Here is an 18,085-nt window from a genome sequence, read left to right on the forward strand (position 1 = left end):
CTCCAGCAAATTGTAGATTTACTGCATCACTACTACGACCAGCGATCACCATCTTCATTGTTTGTATTCACCGCTCTGTGGAAGAATGTTTGTGCGTGCAGGCGCGTAGTTTCTTCACAAAGTGACATCACCAACTACTGGCCTGGCATACATTATACAGCATTTTTTTTTTTTCCGTTTTCGTGGATCCGTGTGAACGGGGATCATTTTGACAACGTTGTCGCCTGTACACTAAACTTTTCAAAAATGCAAAGGAAAAACTTTTCCGTTTTTAGTATATCTTTGTCGTGTAAACATACCCTTAGATGAATAGTGAATATTTGAAGATAGGTGGAAATGGGGAGGAGGCGGGAAGCAGGTAGCTGCGGCTTATATACTCCTGCTCGCGGGCTGTGATTTGTCAGATTAAAATTGGCATGCTACACCCGAACCTCTGTTAATTAACTTTTATAACTATTTATTTTCATGACACTGAATAGCAGTATCATCATACATCATATCATCACTATAACAGCAGAAATTAGTTTAATTATTGCAATTAAAACACTGAAAATGGTCCAACAAAAAAGGAAAAAAAAAGAATTTTTTTTAATTTTATTTAATTATTTAAAATGCTTCTTTAATAGACCTTGTCATCTTGTGTGACATGCTTGTCCTCTGGTGTAACAGATGAGGTTGTGTCACACCAGAGGACATTTTCTGTCACACCAAAGGATGTTTCAGCCTTTTGTGTGAGTCAATGACCTTGCTATTCTTAGCTAACATGTCATTAGCAGTTAGCAAGACATATTTGCACAATTTTCCATAATTATGCAGTTTAACAGTTTTTAATAAAAAATATATATATATATATAATTTTGGGTGTCACACCAAAGGACAACACAACGTAAAAACTTTTAGAGCTTTGAAACAAGTTAAATATTTGAACAATGTAGAGACAAACACTTACCATGTGCACATGTCCTGGCCTTAACAGGGGGCTTCAGAAACATGACCTTGAATGGGGTTATAGAAACTAAATAAAGTTGTCCGTGGAATTGCCCAATTTAAAATTAGGATATGGTGTCACACCAGAGGACGTGGTTTTCAGTGACAAAATGTATCAACTTCCTACGCTTTTAGAAATATATGGATGAAAAAAAAAACGAATTGCCATTTACTAAAATAGACACTTGTAAAATTATGCTAGTGGTATTTATCAACATTTTTATGCTTTTTAATTTATAAAAGTTAGAATTTATTGAACCTTGCTTGAGACAGTCACAGCATAGGACAATTATGAGATTTGGCTCAAAAAATTAAAAAAAATCTAATGACAATGCAGTTTGTATAATAACAGGTCTATGTAAAGCAAAGAAATGTTTAATCATTTAATGCATTTTTAAATGATGACAATACTATCTATTAATTTTTATCTTGTGTGACAGTGAAAATGCCATGTCATGTCAACAACCCATATATATATATATATATATATATATATATATATATATATTCAGCCACACATATAAGACAATCCTCTTTGGTCCTAAATTCATCTGTGACTCTAGTGCTCAAGTCTGGTACATTTCTGTGCTTTCTAAATTCCAAATATTTAGTAAAAACTCTAGAAAAAAAAATTCAGCATATTTTTAACAATAATTATGAACTGTTGCAAAATAATCTTAATCTAATCTTTGTCAGAGCGATTCGTTACACCCCTAAATTTTTAGCCATCTCACGTCACTCTGTGAGGATTATTTGAAGATCTATGCACAGTGTTATGTTGAGTTTAGGCTTATTTTAATCGCGCTCCTTTGCTGTAAGTAACGATTTGCTATTTCCATATTCTGAAAATTATTGCCCCCAAGTATTTGTTGCGTTTTGATTCATGAGAAATGGCATGAAGATCTCACAAAAAAATAAAAAATAAAACAGGCCCAAGACAATGTAACAAGGTGCAGAGATGTTGAAATACTCCTCACAGAGCGACATAAGTTTGGCTTGCAATACTAGCTTGGCTTTCACAGACAGACGCCGTGTGCATGGGTATGCACACTGTCGCTTGAGGCTGCCCGAGTCCCTGCCTGAAGGAAAGAAGCCGCAGGCAGTCAGAGAATCTCAGCCGCAAGCAGATAAAACGCAAAACAATTAAATCGCCGAAAATTCCACTATCGGTGCGATAATAATATTTAAATTTTCCTGGTTATCGGCCAATATCGATATATTGTGCATCCCTAATAAAATGACTGTGGCCAATAAACATAATGCCACAAATTCTGTGGAAAGAGCTTAACTTGTATCAAACCCGGAACATTCCTTCTTTTAAAACTTTTAAAAGTGAGTTATTGTGAAAGACCTTTTATACTTCCGTAAAGTTTTATGCCCAAACATAAACATTCAATCTTTTGTAAACTAAACTCCAGTGTCCTTCATATTCTTTCATATCCTTCACCATCTCCATAAAACCCCATTACTCAATACCACACACACACACACACACACACACACATTCCCCAGCAATCGCCTGTCATCTCCACAGTAACTTAGCCTGGCTGTTACTATGGGAATGAATATGGGTGTCTGTGCAATGATTCAGGAGGGGGGCACTGTTTCCATGGCAGTTTGACCTTTAATCACCCCACTATATGAGAACAGATCTTTTAAACGACTTTATATAAATGCATAAAAAAAATTCTGTATTAGTGTATGCAAAGCTAAAATAAATGTGTTGTTGCTCATTCCTGAGTTAAGGCAATGTCCCTTCAATTTGATTACCTAAATGAAGAGCCAACCCCGTTGTCTATTTTTTTTTTTTTTTACTTTTTTCTCTCTCCTATTTCTGTCATGTAATAAGATTCATGTGAGACAGCAAAAGACAGAAAGCATTTCTTTAAGGACAAATAAATAGGCCTACACACAAGCACATGCTCTGCCTCTGTCTCAGTGTATGTGTGGGCAGTCAGGAGTTGTTTACAGAGATAAGGCCATCAGGGACACCATTTGTCCAGGAGAGTTTTGGAAAACGTGTCCCAGTCTGAAGAGGGGATGTCAGTCTTTGTTACATTCCCTCAGGATTAAGACCATGATGTGCATTGAGAAATTAAAGGGATAGTTCACCCAAAAATGAAAATTCACTCATCATTTACTCACCCTCATGCCATCCCGGATGTGTATGACTTTCTTTCTTCTGCAGAACACAAATGAAGATTTTTAGATGAATATCTCAGCTCTGCAGGTCCAAAAATCATATAAATCAGCATAAAAGTAATCCACAAGACTCCAGTGGTTAAATCCATATCTTCAGAAGCGACATTCAGCACTGCGCCGCTGATGAATTACGAGCACCACTCTTGGGATTTCACATTAGCCTAGCTTCCATCCACTTTTCACGCTATTTTGTTATCGAAAAAGGGAAAATGCATAAAAAAAATTGTTTGCGAAATTTGCCGTTTCCATTCAAATGGCCTTTTATCAATAAAAATGGTGTACGTGATGACATCATGCCTAAAAAAAAAATTAAAAAAAAATAAATAAAAAACTTTATCGCATTAGTTTTGGTTTATCGCAAAAGCAATCTGCCCTTAAGCCGTTTCCATACAGAAATGTGCGTTTATCACCAATTCGCCTCTCAGATGTCCCTAATGTTTTTTCCTCTTAAGTTTTGGTAAAATGGGGAGAGTATTGAGACTATTCATTGAAATTCGACAGCTTACTGTCATTTTAATTTCACAAATAAATGCAGTCAGAAGAGGAGAAACTGCAATCAAAAGGGAGCAGTTGCCCTTATGACAGGACTGTAATATTGGTCCTGATGTTGCGCCTATCGCAGGTTGCCACCGGTTCCGACCTGAAAGCAAATCGTCATGGCCCTGTTCAAGCTGACAACCTGCACCAAGTAGCGTGGGAAACTTTCAGTCTTAGTATAAGGACCATCCATCGATGTGTATATGCGGTGTGCACAACTATTAAAGAAACATTTATGCGGTGTAATATCAGGGTTTACATATGATACATTTTTGATATTCAATAGGCTATTTTGAACAATCATATAATCTAAAGCATCGCCATCACAACTGCATTATGTCCCGTATATTTGTCCAGCAACTTTTATCTACCAACTGAACTTGATTGTCATCTAAAATTATAATTTTAGCATCATAATGCAATTTAAATTTTCTGAAGAAGCTCAGAAAATGTGATCCGAGGTAAACAGGGTTAGATTTAAAATATTTAAAAGTTTTAAAATGTTCAAAAGCTTGTGAACTCAGCACTGGACAAATAGTTCTGATAGTTTAGTCTTGAAAAAAGTGCAGAACATTCTGATAATGTAAATCAGCTGACTTTTTTCATCTACAGAACAGGGTAAAGAAAAGGCACATATAGGTCTAAAAATATTTTTTTCGTTTTGTAATTATTTTATTTAATGCTTTATTCATATGGTAATTAATTTAATACAGAAAATTTTGCCGGCATTTTTTCAAAAGCTAAACAATAATTTTACAGAATTGGGCTATATGTTAGTGTTCCAAAAAAGCACACTGATTCTTTTCTCCTAGTATTGTGTACTTATTTTTAAAACAACTTTGTGCACAGAATTCTTTTTTATTTTTTTATTATGGGGTAATTCCATGACTGCCGTCTATTATTTTGAATGGTGTGGAAAAGCAACTTACTAATAAATAAATGGATGGCTACTGCAATTAAATTAATCACAAACAGTGGCCATTCATTTTTTCTCCGTGCACTTGTCGATGTGCATGATACAAGATATTTGTGTTGGCACTCCTGGAAGTGTCATATTTGCAGCATCAGATCTATATGCCGTTAAGATCAATCCATAATCACGTACAATAAATTGGCTTTCAAAGATGTATACCTTGTCGTCATGATTATGCGTTTCCATCAGCTTTATTTTGAAGCGCTAAAACTTTTTTCGCAAAAAATCCATGGATGCAAACGTAGTTGTTGTTAATTTAATATTCTTTACGCAGCATAACGCTTGCCAGCCCCAGTCAGATGTGCGCTTTGTACACTAAAAGAGACCCCACCACACACGCGCACGTACTCACAGTGACGTCACCGCATAACACACGTGTAAAACTCACTTCATTTTATGTGGCCAGCGAGCTCATTGTAGAATCAGAAAGGCAGGGGATCGCAATGTTTCACTGAACAATCAATTAGCACTTTCCTAATGAATATTAATGAGCCTTCCCCTGTCATCTGTATGTTTTAGAGTGCATTTTGCTCACTTCAAAAGCAGAATGAAACAGAGCTACACGGATCAATTATCAACACGGCTCAATCATGGATAAAGCAACACGAGCGTAGAGCAGGTGCGGTAATTCGCTGACTAAATGTATTTAGATTGTTTTTTTTTAAAACAAAAATGCCATAGTTCTTTATATAGAAAATATAGTTACTAATCATGGTAGTGAGGTGTCATGAATGGTTTTACCTATGGTTACCGTGGTCTTATTAAAAATATAATTGTTAAAACTATAGATATTATGGAAGGACAATGGTAAATTTTCATAATTATTATGGACCAAGCTATCAGTTTTCCAACTGTATAAAATGTGTTCTCTTGTAATGCTCTCTGATTGTAGGAAAATGTAAGTTGTTCGGTTTGCCTTCAGAAATTCAAAGAGATGACTTTAATCAGTTGGAGCCTGATGAAAGGAATCTGTAAAGAATACCCAACTGGTCACACTGTCAGAATATTTCAATTTAGTCATATAAAAATTGGGTATTCATTTTTTCCACAGATGTTACTGCTGTTTAACCATAATTTTCATCTGCATCCCAACCTCAAAATCAATGCAATACTGTCAAATGTGCATTTCAATGCACATAACATGTAATACTATTGGTAATTGCATGGGTGCTACCAAAGCAGGTACTGGTGCCACATTTTCAACAGGCCCTTTGAGGGCATAAATAAACCCTGATGTGGCCCAGGCTGAAATTGAGTTTTACACCCCTGTTTTAAACTATTCCTTGACCAATACACATTAATATGGGTCCAGCATTGCAGGGCTTGTGGACAGGAACACAACAGCACCACTGCTGAGAAAGATCCTAGTGGAAACACTGGAAGCGATATAATAGGTGTGGTGAGAAACAGATCAATTTTTAAGTCCTTTTTTTTTTTTTTTACTATAAATCTCCTTTTTCATTATCACATTCTTTTATTTTTTGGTGATTCACATTCTTTGTGCATATCGCCACCTACTGGTCGGGGCTGGTCAAAGGGGAAGTTTGAGAGAAAAACAGGATTTAAATACTGATCTTCTCACCCACACATATCATATCACTTCAGAAAACATGGATTAAACCACTGGAGTCATATGGATAAATTTTTTACTGATTTGTGTGACTTTTGGAGATTCAAAGTTCTGGCCACCATTCATTTGCATTGTAGACCAACAAAGCAGAGATATTTTTCTAAAAATTTTAATTTGTATTCTGCAGAAAAAAGAAAGTCATACACATCTGGGATGGCATGAGGGTGAGGAAATAATGAGAGAATTTTCATTTTTGGGTGAACTATCCCTTTAAGCCAACAATTAATACCAAGAGATGCTTTTTGTACATAATTGTGAAGTATTAGGTCTAAAGCGCCTTTCAAGTGGAATCAGAAATATCGTAATTAGGTGTTCCGAGCACATAAATGATAGAGACTGACAGATATGAGATTTGAGACCGATACCGATTTTAGAGAGGGAAAATTCACCGATTACCGATATCGTGGACGATATTTAATTTTTGAGCTTGAAAGAAAACAGACCTTTATCTATGTGGATTTTTCACAGATTTTGCACCGATATTACTATGCAAAGGTACTCAGAAGGCTGCTTTCTTAAACAAATATTTTTATCAAAGAATATTTGACATTATTATTATACATTGTCAACAAATTCTAGAAATGAACACTGAGAAAATAAATAAATAAAAACACAATAAATAGCAGTACTGTATGTTTAGTATCAGTCAAATGCTGACCGTTTAAATAAAGAATAAATAAAAATAAAATAAATAGCTAAATAAACATCAGTACTGTTTAGTATCAGTCAAATGCTGACTATATTAATACTGCCGAGTCAAGATAAACAGTGGCAGCGGTGTTACACCGTATTCTGCTATACAAGTTCAGGGGAAACTTTCAACAGTGGAAAACCAGACTTTTAAATATGACTTTGTAAATGCAACGACTGGAATTGTTCGGTGGAAGGGGGTACCAAATTGTGAATCCTAAACAAAACAGTTTGGTGAATACATGTTTACTCATTAGCTTCCACTCAGCTGACAACAATGAAAGTAGCTACGTGATTAGCTAGTTAGCTATAAGCTCGTTGTCATGGAGAGTAAAAGATGGACGTTGTTTATTTTACTTTCCAGCATTGTGTTTCACCAACTAGGTAACAACATAGCATGAAATCAACACTCAGACACAATTCACCACCGCACCATTGTCTGCTGAGCTGCAAAAAGATGCACTGATTCGTGGTTTGTTTTAAACAATTTAATAAATAATTTGTTAGATATGATGCATTAATAAATCATACAGGTCGTGTAAAAGTGATCCAGGGGTTTTCAGTTATGCCTGTCCATGGTAGGTACAACAGATTAATTTATTGTTTAAGTTTGGCATCTTCCATATTTTATTTCCCACTTGAATCACAGGTCCACTAGAAGGTAGCATTAAACAAGACAGCTGCAGATTTTGTATTGATGTGGGAACTGCTCGTAAAGCGCTTCAACTACAGGTGTGATGAGCACAACTCCAATCAGGAGTGAAAAAAAATAAATAATGGGCATTTTGAGCCTTATCCCGGCTAACACACATTTTTATGTTTTTTCAAACATTCCATTTTGGTTGTGGGAATGTTAAAGTTTAGTTTTCTTAATACAAGTAGAACATTATCAGCATAACAATACTATAAATGCTCTTTCATCTCCATTAAAGGAGTAGTCCACTCAAATTATGATTCGGTCATAATTTACTCCCATGTCGTAACGAACACATATGACGATGGCGAGAAACAACCCAAAAGCTGATGCCTTTCAGAAAACTTGGAATATGATGCACAACTAGGAGAGCGAATGTTAGGCACATTTTTTGTAATGTTACATCTAAGGTGGGAGTGATGGCGATAATAATAAAAAAACCCTGCTAATATTGGCCAATTTGAACAATATTATCCATATTTGGACACACATATAGGCCAATTGTGCATCCCTATATAAAATCTACTAGGCTACTTCTGCTTTTAGAACAAAAAACATTCACAGCTTCACAAGACCACCATTAGCATCAGAAGATAGAGCTCAATAAAAAGCTCAAGGCCACAAGATGTCCATGATTCCAGAATAAGAATTCACATACCACACAAAATCATTCAAATTAAATGCAGGATAGGTTTTGCACCTTAGTTTTAAAGCTACAGAAGTTCTTATAATCCGTGTAGATATATCTGCCAGCTGCGGTGTTGGGTGTGAAGGTTAGGTGTGGCAGCTATGATTTATAAAATACTGGTCCCAGGTGTGTATTCTGCCTGGGATATACAGTTACCCATTATTCCAAGTTTCATCTGACCCATTTAAATAAGACAGTTGAACAAACACAGGCACAGTCTCGAAGATACATTAAAAGGCACTAAATTTGAGTAATTAAAGAAAATTAAAAGTCCGTTTACAACACATGGGTTTTGTGAATGATGTTAAAAATAATAAAAAGCATACAACGTATAATGACGTCAAAACGAACTTTTAAGTGCGCGTCTGTTGAATTTTCCCAGCCAGTGCTCGGGTTACGGTCTCCTAGGTGACGGCGCAGGGGACATTTGAGCACATCGCGCCGGGCCTCAGGGCCTCAAGCTGGCGGCGATTGTGACGTGAGCCTAACTTCATCCGCAGCGCCTAGGATATTCCGAGGCTTTCGGGCCTCAATGCGACCATTCTCGACGTGACACAGTAACCTAAATACAACGCTTAAACAAGACTGGAGACTTTAAGGAAAATTATGGAACTGTCCATGTTTAAGTATACAGTTGTGCATATATGACGTTTAAATTTGCTTCAACAAGACAGGAATAAAACGCCGTGTGAAACATGGAAACAAACGAGCGCGAGTGTTTCTGCAAATCACTGCACATGTATCGGACGATTATAATACTTTTACATAACCAAAAGAACCTTTCGTATTGTCAAACAATCATTCATGAGTAAAACAGCAAGTGATGAATAAATATTACAACTGAATCGTTCTTTTTTAATGAACCGATTCGCAAGACGATTGTAAATCACAAGACTAGTAGGGTGGGTGAAATGTTGGAACCATAAACATCACCACATGCTACACAATACTCTAATCAAAACACAGTTAAACAATGGTCATTTAATAAAATAAGGACTTAACTACAAAATACCACGTAGAATGCCACATGAGTTACTTCTGGGAAAACAATGTGAATTATGATTCAAATGAACCGATTCACCAAAGTGAACCGTCTAAACAAACCGATTCGCTAAAGCGACCCAGACTCCCCAACGCCACATTTCCCCGAACTGAGACACGGCTAATGAAAAAACAGCAACACTTCCTTCCCAGCTAGAGCTATTAATTGACAAAAGAAAAGAGATCTAAAATAGAAAGCGTTTGCGGCTAAAACCGGGCGGACATTTTCTTTACAACGAGTGTTTTTACGATCTTTGAACACAAAGGAGAGTCCGAGAGAAGCTCTCAAACATACCGGACACAACAAACCTTCATTCAAACGCTCCGTTTAAAAAACAATGAAAACAAAGCCTTAACGATCCTTTCTCCAAAACATGCATCGATAGACGCATACACGACATCACTACTGAAAAAGTACAAATCATCACCAGACTGAATATAACACTGTTCTATTTTTAAACTATCCAAATTATATATTAAAGAGAGAATATTGAGAACTAGACTATATTTGATATCTATCCATCCCGCATCTCCGGAGATACATGCGATCACTTCTATGTATCTCTTTTCAGCATAACTTTAATCCACATGATAAAATATACAGGAAATCCTCTTTTCTTCATAAACTCACAGTTTGCAGCTGAGTAAAACAGTCCTCTTCTTGTTTTAAAAGCTTCCAGGATCAATGATTAAGTGATTTGTTCTCTAGCTTGCAGGATCTGCTACCTGAGTCGATACACTCCCCGAATGAACGCCCAACCCGACCTCCCACATGTTCCTGCTCCTCCTCCCGAATTTTACCATCCCTATTTATGAAGGTAAATAGTGCCTAAAATTATTTGCATGCGCAGATTAAGCGTAAATGAAGTTACAAGCGTGATAGAAACTTTTGCATGCACAGAGTAAGATTTGTAAAGGTGTAAATCAAGTTGCAAGCGTAAGAAAAAAAATATTAGCAATACTTTAATGCTTTGCATAAGTGTAATTCATGTGTTGTGAATCTGTAATTTTGTATTAACACAAAGTAAATTTAGTGTGTATTCTTCTGACTTACCTTTTTTCCACGCTTACACTTTTGGCACGTTTTTGGCCATGTTTAGGCGCAAACATGCAAACTTTTCCAAACCTGCTATCAGCGATATGCACGCAAAGAAAGACTGTCATGAACAGCAAAACGTATTGACCGCGTAGAATCAGTCTGTATGTGTAAAATAAACTACTGCAAACGTGTAAATGACTTGTGTTTGTGGCATAAATATTTTCCAGAAATAATCCAATATACACTGTTCCGATTTAATAACGTGACAGACCGCTTGTTCTTCACATGGCTCAGTGTCTTTCCTCTGGGTATCCCTCCTCTCTTAAATATTAAACTGAAATATTAGGCTAATACACACGCGTTCTTTTATTGAGAGTGTAAAGTTGAGCAGACACCATTGATATAAATCTCATTCTGGTGTTCAAATGTTTCTTCTTGTTGCTGTTCATTATTTTAATTATATTTTAATTACTTTAAGTTATCATTGGCATGACAAATGGGTGGATGGATGGAACTTGCTGGTGTCACTGAACTCATTCTAAAGAACAAAATGATATAAGTAAACTATATATTCACAGTGTTTTGTTTTATATGGCTTACTTTATTAATTTGTTTTCTAGCATGAGTTCTGTGATACCAGCTAATTCCATCTATTCACCAAAATGCCTTGCCAATGATAATTAATAATAAATGTAATTAAATCGTGTATGGTATTAATATTTCAGTTTATATTTAAGAGAGGAGAGATACCCAGAGGAATGATGCTGAGCCATATGAAGAAGAAGCTGTCTGTCACTTTATTAAACCAATTAGGTCAGAGTAAACTGGTCAACAAAAACCTAATTTGATTGGTTACTAGAAGCAGGTAGACCTGCCTTCCCCCTCACATTTGCAAAACTCTTTTCAGTGAGAAATTCGTGCCAAAGGTGTGAGCGCAACAAAGGGAAGATGGAACAGTGTATATCGAATTATTTCTGGAAAATATTTATGCCACAAACACAAGTCATTTCCACGTTTGCAGTTGTTTATTTTACACATACAGACTGCTTCTATGCGGTCAAAACATTTAGCTGTTCATGACACTCTTTCTTTACCTGCATATTGCTGATAGCAGGCTTGCAATGTTTTTGGCCATGTTTAGGCGCAAAAACAGTGCCAAAAGTGTAAGCGTGGAAAAAAAGGATGTCAGAAGAATACACACCAAATTTACTTTGTGTTAATACAAAATTACAGATTCACAACACATGAATTACACTTCTGCAAAGCATTAAAGTATTGCTAATATTTTTTCTTATGTTTGCAACTTGATTTACACCTTTACAAAATGTTTTATGCACATGCAATTTATTTTTACGCTTAGATTTACACTTTCACAAATCTTATTCTGCACATGAAAATCATTTAGGCAATATTTTACCTTCATACCTATCCCCATACTCCACACACAGCGGCCCGAATGTATTTGGGCACTAAAGTCACACTTAAAATGTACTAATGTCTGCTTTGAAAAGCAAATGTCATTTATTGATTTATTAAAAACACACTTTTTGGGGGCCTGCATGGGTAGCTCAGCAAGTATTGACGCTGACTACCACCCCTGGAGTCGCAAGTTCGAATCCAGGGTGTGCTGAGTGACTCCAGCCAAGTCTGCTAAGCAACCAAATTGGCCCGGTTGCTAGGGAGGGTAGAGTCACATGGGGTAACCTCCTCATGGTCACGATTAGTGGTTCTCGCTCTCAATGGGGCATGTGGTAAGTTGTGTATAAATCGCAGCCTCCACTTGCGGAGCCTTGCACAATGAGCCACGTGATAAAATGCGCAGATTGACGGTCTCAGAAGCGGAGGCAACTGAGACTTGTCCTCTGCCACCACGAGGACCTACTAAGTAGTGGGAATTGGGCATTCTATATTGGGAGAAAAGGGAAACATTTTTTTTTTTTTTTAAAAAACACACTTTTTAAGAAAACATTGCACAAATCAAGTTTTGAAGTCAGTAGGCTATTTCTCAGAGTAGGTTTATTTATTGAAAGTTAATTTCAGAAAATAAAATCATTCCCTCAAATGAATTGAGTAATGGCATCTCCAGAACTTGTGTAATTAAGTTCAATTAACTTGTTAACTTGTTCATATAGAATTAACTTAACTATTTAAGTTAAAGTAACTAGATGCAAGAAGACAACTCAGATTTGCTATTTAAAAGATGTTATTTCAAATTAATTTTAACTGAATCCAAGTTGCCTAAAGGGGACACATATCACCCTAATGGTGACAAAACATGAAACAACTTTTGCAACAAAACAACATTAATAATTCTACAAAAGAGCTAACACCTCTTTGAATTCTTAATAACAACAAGGGACTTAGATATTATAAGTTATGATCCCAAAACTTGATATTTCAAGTAATGTTTAATTAAGATAACTTGATTTTTCCAATAATGACAACATTAGGGTTTAATGTATGTAAGAAATGCTGGGATAGAAAATTAATGGATGGATGGATGGAAAATTACAACTTATAAAAATGCACGCTGTCATTGATGCTAAAGGGGGCAATACACAGTATTAAGAACTAAGGGTATGCAGACTTTTTTCTTTGTTGCCATGTTTTGTTTTGTGATTGTGCCATTCTGTTATAACCTACAGTTGAATATGAGTCCCATAAGAAATAAAATAAATTTGTTTTCTTTAAAAATGGTACATATATTACCAATTCTCCAAGGGTACATTTACATTTACATTTACGCATTTGGCAGACGCTTTTATCCAAAGCGACTTACATTGCACTTATTACAGGGACAATCCCCCTGGAGCAACCTAGAGTTAAGTGCCTTGCTCAAGGACACAATGGTGGTGGCTGTGGGGATTGAACCAGCAAACTTCTGATTACCAGATATGTGCTTTAGCCCACTACGCCACCACCACTAAAAGGGCGTAAAGCAAAAGGTTATGCGACACACCTCCTGCCACCACCCCTGGGAAATTATCCTCCTTTCTTATCGTGGCTGCTAATGGTTCCAGGGCAAGACAGAACGATAATGGGGAAAGAGGGCAACCCTGCCGGGTGCCCCTATCCAGAGTAAAATAATCTGAAATTAATGCATTCATTTGTACCACCGCTACCGGATGTCTATAAAGTAACTTAATCCAACCAATAAAAGCATTCCCGAACCCATACATTTCCAAAATCTTAAAAAGATAATCCCATTCTACCACATCAAACGCCTTTTCGGCGTAAAGTGAGATGGCAGCGACCGGAGTCTGATCATTTGGCACTGACCACATGATATTGATGAAACGCCTGATGATATCAGAAGAGCTATGGCCCCGAATAAACCCCACCTGATCTATATGTTGGACTCAAGATGGCGCCGAGTATGGCTGCTGCGTTGCAAGCTCCGAAACAACATTGTAGTTTTTTGTTTGTTTTGTTTACAATTCTTATGTTTTTTGTCTTGGATGTTGTCTGCCTTATTGTCTACGACAGACAAACACTTTTGGACATTGGTTCTGCAATTACACACTGTAAACCGGACTTCAAATTCCTCAATGCCGACCCGCTGTTTTCAAACACACCAGCAGAGCCCTTTGTCTGGGCTGCCTGGCCGTGAAAACGCAGAAGGAAAAGGGGAAATAGAGCCGGCGTTCTCATCAGAGTAAGACGTCGCGCAAATCGACCCCCGCTACCCAGTATTCTACTGGCAAATGTTCAGTCTCTGGATCTCTTTCCAATGAGAGATGAGGGACTGCTGCATTATCTGCCTTACAGAAACTTGGATGTCTGCGGAGATTCCAGACTCAGCCATCGAACCCAAGGGGTTCTCCGTGCACCGAGCGGACAGAGCAAAAGACTTCTCAGGTAAAAGCAGAGGTTGTGGTGTATGTTTTATGATCAACAAATCCTGGTGTGATCAGAGTACATTCCATCAAGTCTTTCTGCTCTCCTGATCTGGAATTTCTCATGCTTCTGTGTCAGCCATTCTAGCTACCGGGGGAATTCACAGCGGTCATTATCAAAGCTGTGTACATCCCCCTACAAGCCGACACAGACCGGGCACTCAAGGAACTGTACGGGATTATAAGCAAGCAGGAAACCGCGCACCCTAAGGCCGCGTTCATTGTGACTGGGGACTTTAACAAAGCCAATTTTAAATCGCTTGCACCAAAATACCACCAACACATCAGTTTTAACACACGAGGGGACCGGGTTTTGGACCATTGCTACTCTCCCTTCCGGGATGGCTACAAATCCCTCCCCCGCCCACCATTTGGCAAATCGGACCACTCTTCCATTCTGCTTCTGCCTGCTTACAGGCAGAAACTGAAACAGGAAGCACCCACCCTCAGAACGATCCAGTGTTGGTCAGACCAATCAGACTCTATGCTACAAGACTGTTTTGATCACGTGGACTGGGAGATGTTCCGGTCCGCCTCTGATGACGACATCGAGCTTTACGCTGATAGCGTAACGTGTTTCATCAGAAAGTGCTTAGAGGATATTGTTCCATCCAAAACAATACGGATCTACCCGAACCAGAAACCTTGGATTAATAGCAATGTTCGCGTGGCACTGAATGTGCAGACCTCCGCTTTTAATTCCGGGAATGCGGAGGAGCATAAACAAGCCAGTTATGCCCTCCGAAAAACTATCAGAGGAGCAAAACGCCAGTACAGGAACAAGATTGAAGGACAGTTTAACACCACCAACTCTAGAAGCATGTGGGAGGGAATTAATATCATCACGGACTTTAAAGGGAATAAAAACTCTGCCGTGAACACCGCTGCCTCTCTCCCGGATGAGCTAAATACTTTTTATGCACGGTTCGAGGGAAATAACACAGCCCTCACAGAGAGAGCTCTCGCAGCCAAACCTACAAAGGTTAGTTCATTCTCCGTCTCTGTAGCGGATGTAACCCGATCCTTCCGACGGGTGAATATCCGTAAAGCCACGGGTCCAGACGGCATTCCGGGCCTTGTCATCAGAGCGTGCGCGAACCAACTGGCTGGTGTTTTTACGGACATTTTCAACCTTTCCCTCTCTTTGTCTGCAGTCCCCACATGCTTTAAAACATCCGCCATTGTGCCTGTACCAAAGCAATCCAAAATCACTTGCTTAAATAACTGGTGTCCTGTTGCTCTGACCCCCATCATCAGCAAATGCTTTGAGAGACTAATCAGAGATTACATCTGCTTTGTGCTTCCTCCATCACTGGACCCATTGCAGTCTGCTTACCGCAGCAACCGCTCCACTCAGCATTCAACACCATAGTGCCCTCCAAGCTTGATGAGAAACTCCGGGCTCTGGGCTTAAACAGCTCGCTGTGCAGCTGGATCCTGGACTTCCTGTCAAGCAGACGCCAGGTGGTTAGAATGGGCAGTAACATCTCCTCATCATTGACCCTCAACACTGGAGCCCCACAGGGCTGTGTTCTTAGCCCACTCCTGTAGTCCCTGTATGCACATGACTGTGTGGCACACATAGCTCCAATGCCATCATTAAGTTTGCTGATGATACGACGGTGGTAGGTCTGATCACTGACGATGATGAAACAGCCTACAGAGAGGAGGTGCACACTCTGACATGCTGGTGTCAGGAGCACAACTTCTTCCTCAACGTCAGTAAGACAAAGGAGCTTGTGGTGGACTTCAGGAGAAGAGAAAGAGAATACAGCCCCATCACCATCAATGGAGCACCAGTGGAGAGAGTCAGCAGCTTCTAGTTCCTGGGTGTCCACATCACTGAGGAACTCACATGGTTCATCCACACTGAAGTCATTGTGAAGAAGGCTCATCAGCACCTCTTCTTCCTGAGACGGCTGAGGACGTTTGGAATGAACCGCAACATCCTCACACGGTTCTACACCAGCACTGTAGAGAGCATCCTGACTGGCTGCATCTCTGCCTGGTACGGCAATAGCACTGCCCACAACCGCAAAGCCCTGCAAAGGGTGGTGCGAACTGCCAGTCACATCATCAGAGGTGAGCTTCCTTCCCTTCAGGACATATACACCAGGCAGTGTGTGAAAAAAGCTCGGAGGATCATCAGAGACTCTAGCCACTCGAGCCATGGGCTGCTCTCACTGCTACCATCAGACAGGCGGTATCGCAGCATCAGGACCCGCACCAGCCGACTTCATGGCAGCTTCTTCCCCCAAGCAATCAGACTTTTGAACTCTTGATCTCTCACGATCAATATACATCACCACTGCACTTTATTAATCTTATTATCTCACACTGGACTGTCATAAATTATATTCTCTTAACAACACACTGGCAACTGACTATCAACCGACAGCCTGAATGTTAATACAGTACAATACAACCTACTTTACATTTTATATATACTATATATACTATTTTTTTTTATTGTACAATGTGTATTCTATATTGTGTGCATTGTATAATGTACATTGTATGTTATTATTTGTATATTGTGTTGTAATTATTTGTATATTAGATTTTAAATTGTGTTGTGTAAATTTGATATTTATTGTAGATTGGTATATGTCTCATCTCTGTCACGACTGCTATGTTGCTTGGAACTGCACCCAAGAATTTCACACACTATTGCACTTGTTTATATGGTTGTGTGACAATAAAAGTGATTTGATTTGATGTATAAGAGATGTCATAACTTTATTTAATCCGTTAGCCAAAAATTGTGACAAAATTTTAATGTCTAGCTGGATCAGGGAAATTGAACGGTAACTCTTACACTCGCTTGGATCCTTGTCCTTTTTAAGAATCAGACTGATCAAAAGTCACGTGACGCCATGCGAGGTTTGGACGTGTGAATGGCAAGCTTTGTGTGACTAGCACTTTGCTAGTTTTAACACTATTATTGTCATAAACCAGTGAGATTCGATACACCCTGTTCCATAACTGTTCTAGGAAGACAATATGTCAAAGAATTCAAAATCCTCGGGCTCTGGGGACATTAAAAGACACTTACGTGCTCAAGCTGATGCGCCTTACAAGGCCGTGGACCAGGGAGCCGATTTGGCTGGAGAAGTGAAGGAAATTCGGCGTGAATTGTTGAACGTGTCGGCAATGTTGACGAAGATCGTTGCTGACTTGGAGGATCTTGCTGTAATACATCGATCGATCACTGCCATGGAGATGAAATTCACTGAGGTGGTTACAAGAGTGGGGGATTTTAAGAAACGGTTCGATTATCTGGAGTCATCGAAGAGGGAATGGGCTGCTAACAGCTAGCAACCAAAGTGGATTTGGAGCGCATCTGGGAGAAGCTGGAGGATATGGAGAATCGTAGTCGGTGGTATAACGTCCATATTGTTGGAATTCCTGAGGGAGCAGAGGGTCAGAATATGGTGGAATTTCACCATATCCTGACCCTCTTTGGCCTCAGGAATTCCAACAATACAGACGTTATTCCGCCGGCTACGGTTCTCCAAGTCCTCCAACTTCTCAAAGACACGCTCCAAATCCACCTTAGTCGCTAACGGATTAGCAGATAATTCCCTCTCCGATGACTCCAGATAATCGATCCATTTCTCAACATCCCCCACTCTTGTAACCATCTCAGTGAATTTCGTCTCCATGGCAGTGATCGATCTACGTATTACAGCAATTAATCCACCCTTT

General features: G+C 38.8%; 1 protein-coding gene across 2 annotated transcripts in view; it reads right to left on the minus strand.

Annotated features, from left to right (window-relative positions):
• Nucleotides 1-10,202, minus strand: part of LOC127448894 (vang-like protein 2) — a 52,589-nt gene extending 42,387 nt beyond the window's left edge. The window contains exon 1 of one of the 2 annotated variants that reach the window (XM_051711836.1): nucleotides 10,074-10,202. The gene's annotated coding sequence lies outside the window, so the exon portion shown is untranslated. The remainder of the gene's footprint in view (nucleotides 1-10,073) is intronic. The other variant, XM_051711828.1, reaches the window with a different exon arrangement.
• Between the last annotated feature and the right edge of the window lie 7,883 nt (nucleotides 10,203-18,085).

The sequence above is a fragment of the Myxocyprinus asiaticus genome, chromosome 1, assembly GCF_019703515.2.
Source record: "Myxocyprinus asiaticus isolate MX2 ecotype Aquarium Trade chromosome 1, UBuf_Myxa_2, whole genome shotgun sequence".
In the NCBI taxonomy this organism is placed as follows: Eukaryota; Metazoa; Chordata; class Actinopteri; order Cypriniformes; family Catostomidae; genus Myxocyprinus; species Myxocyprinus asiaticus.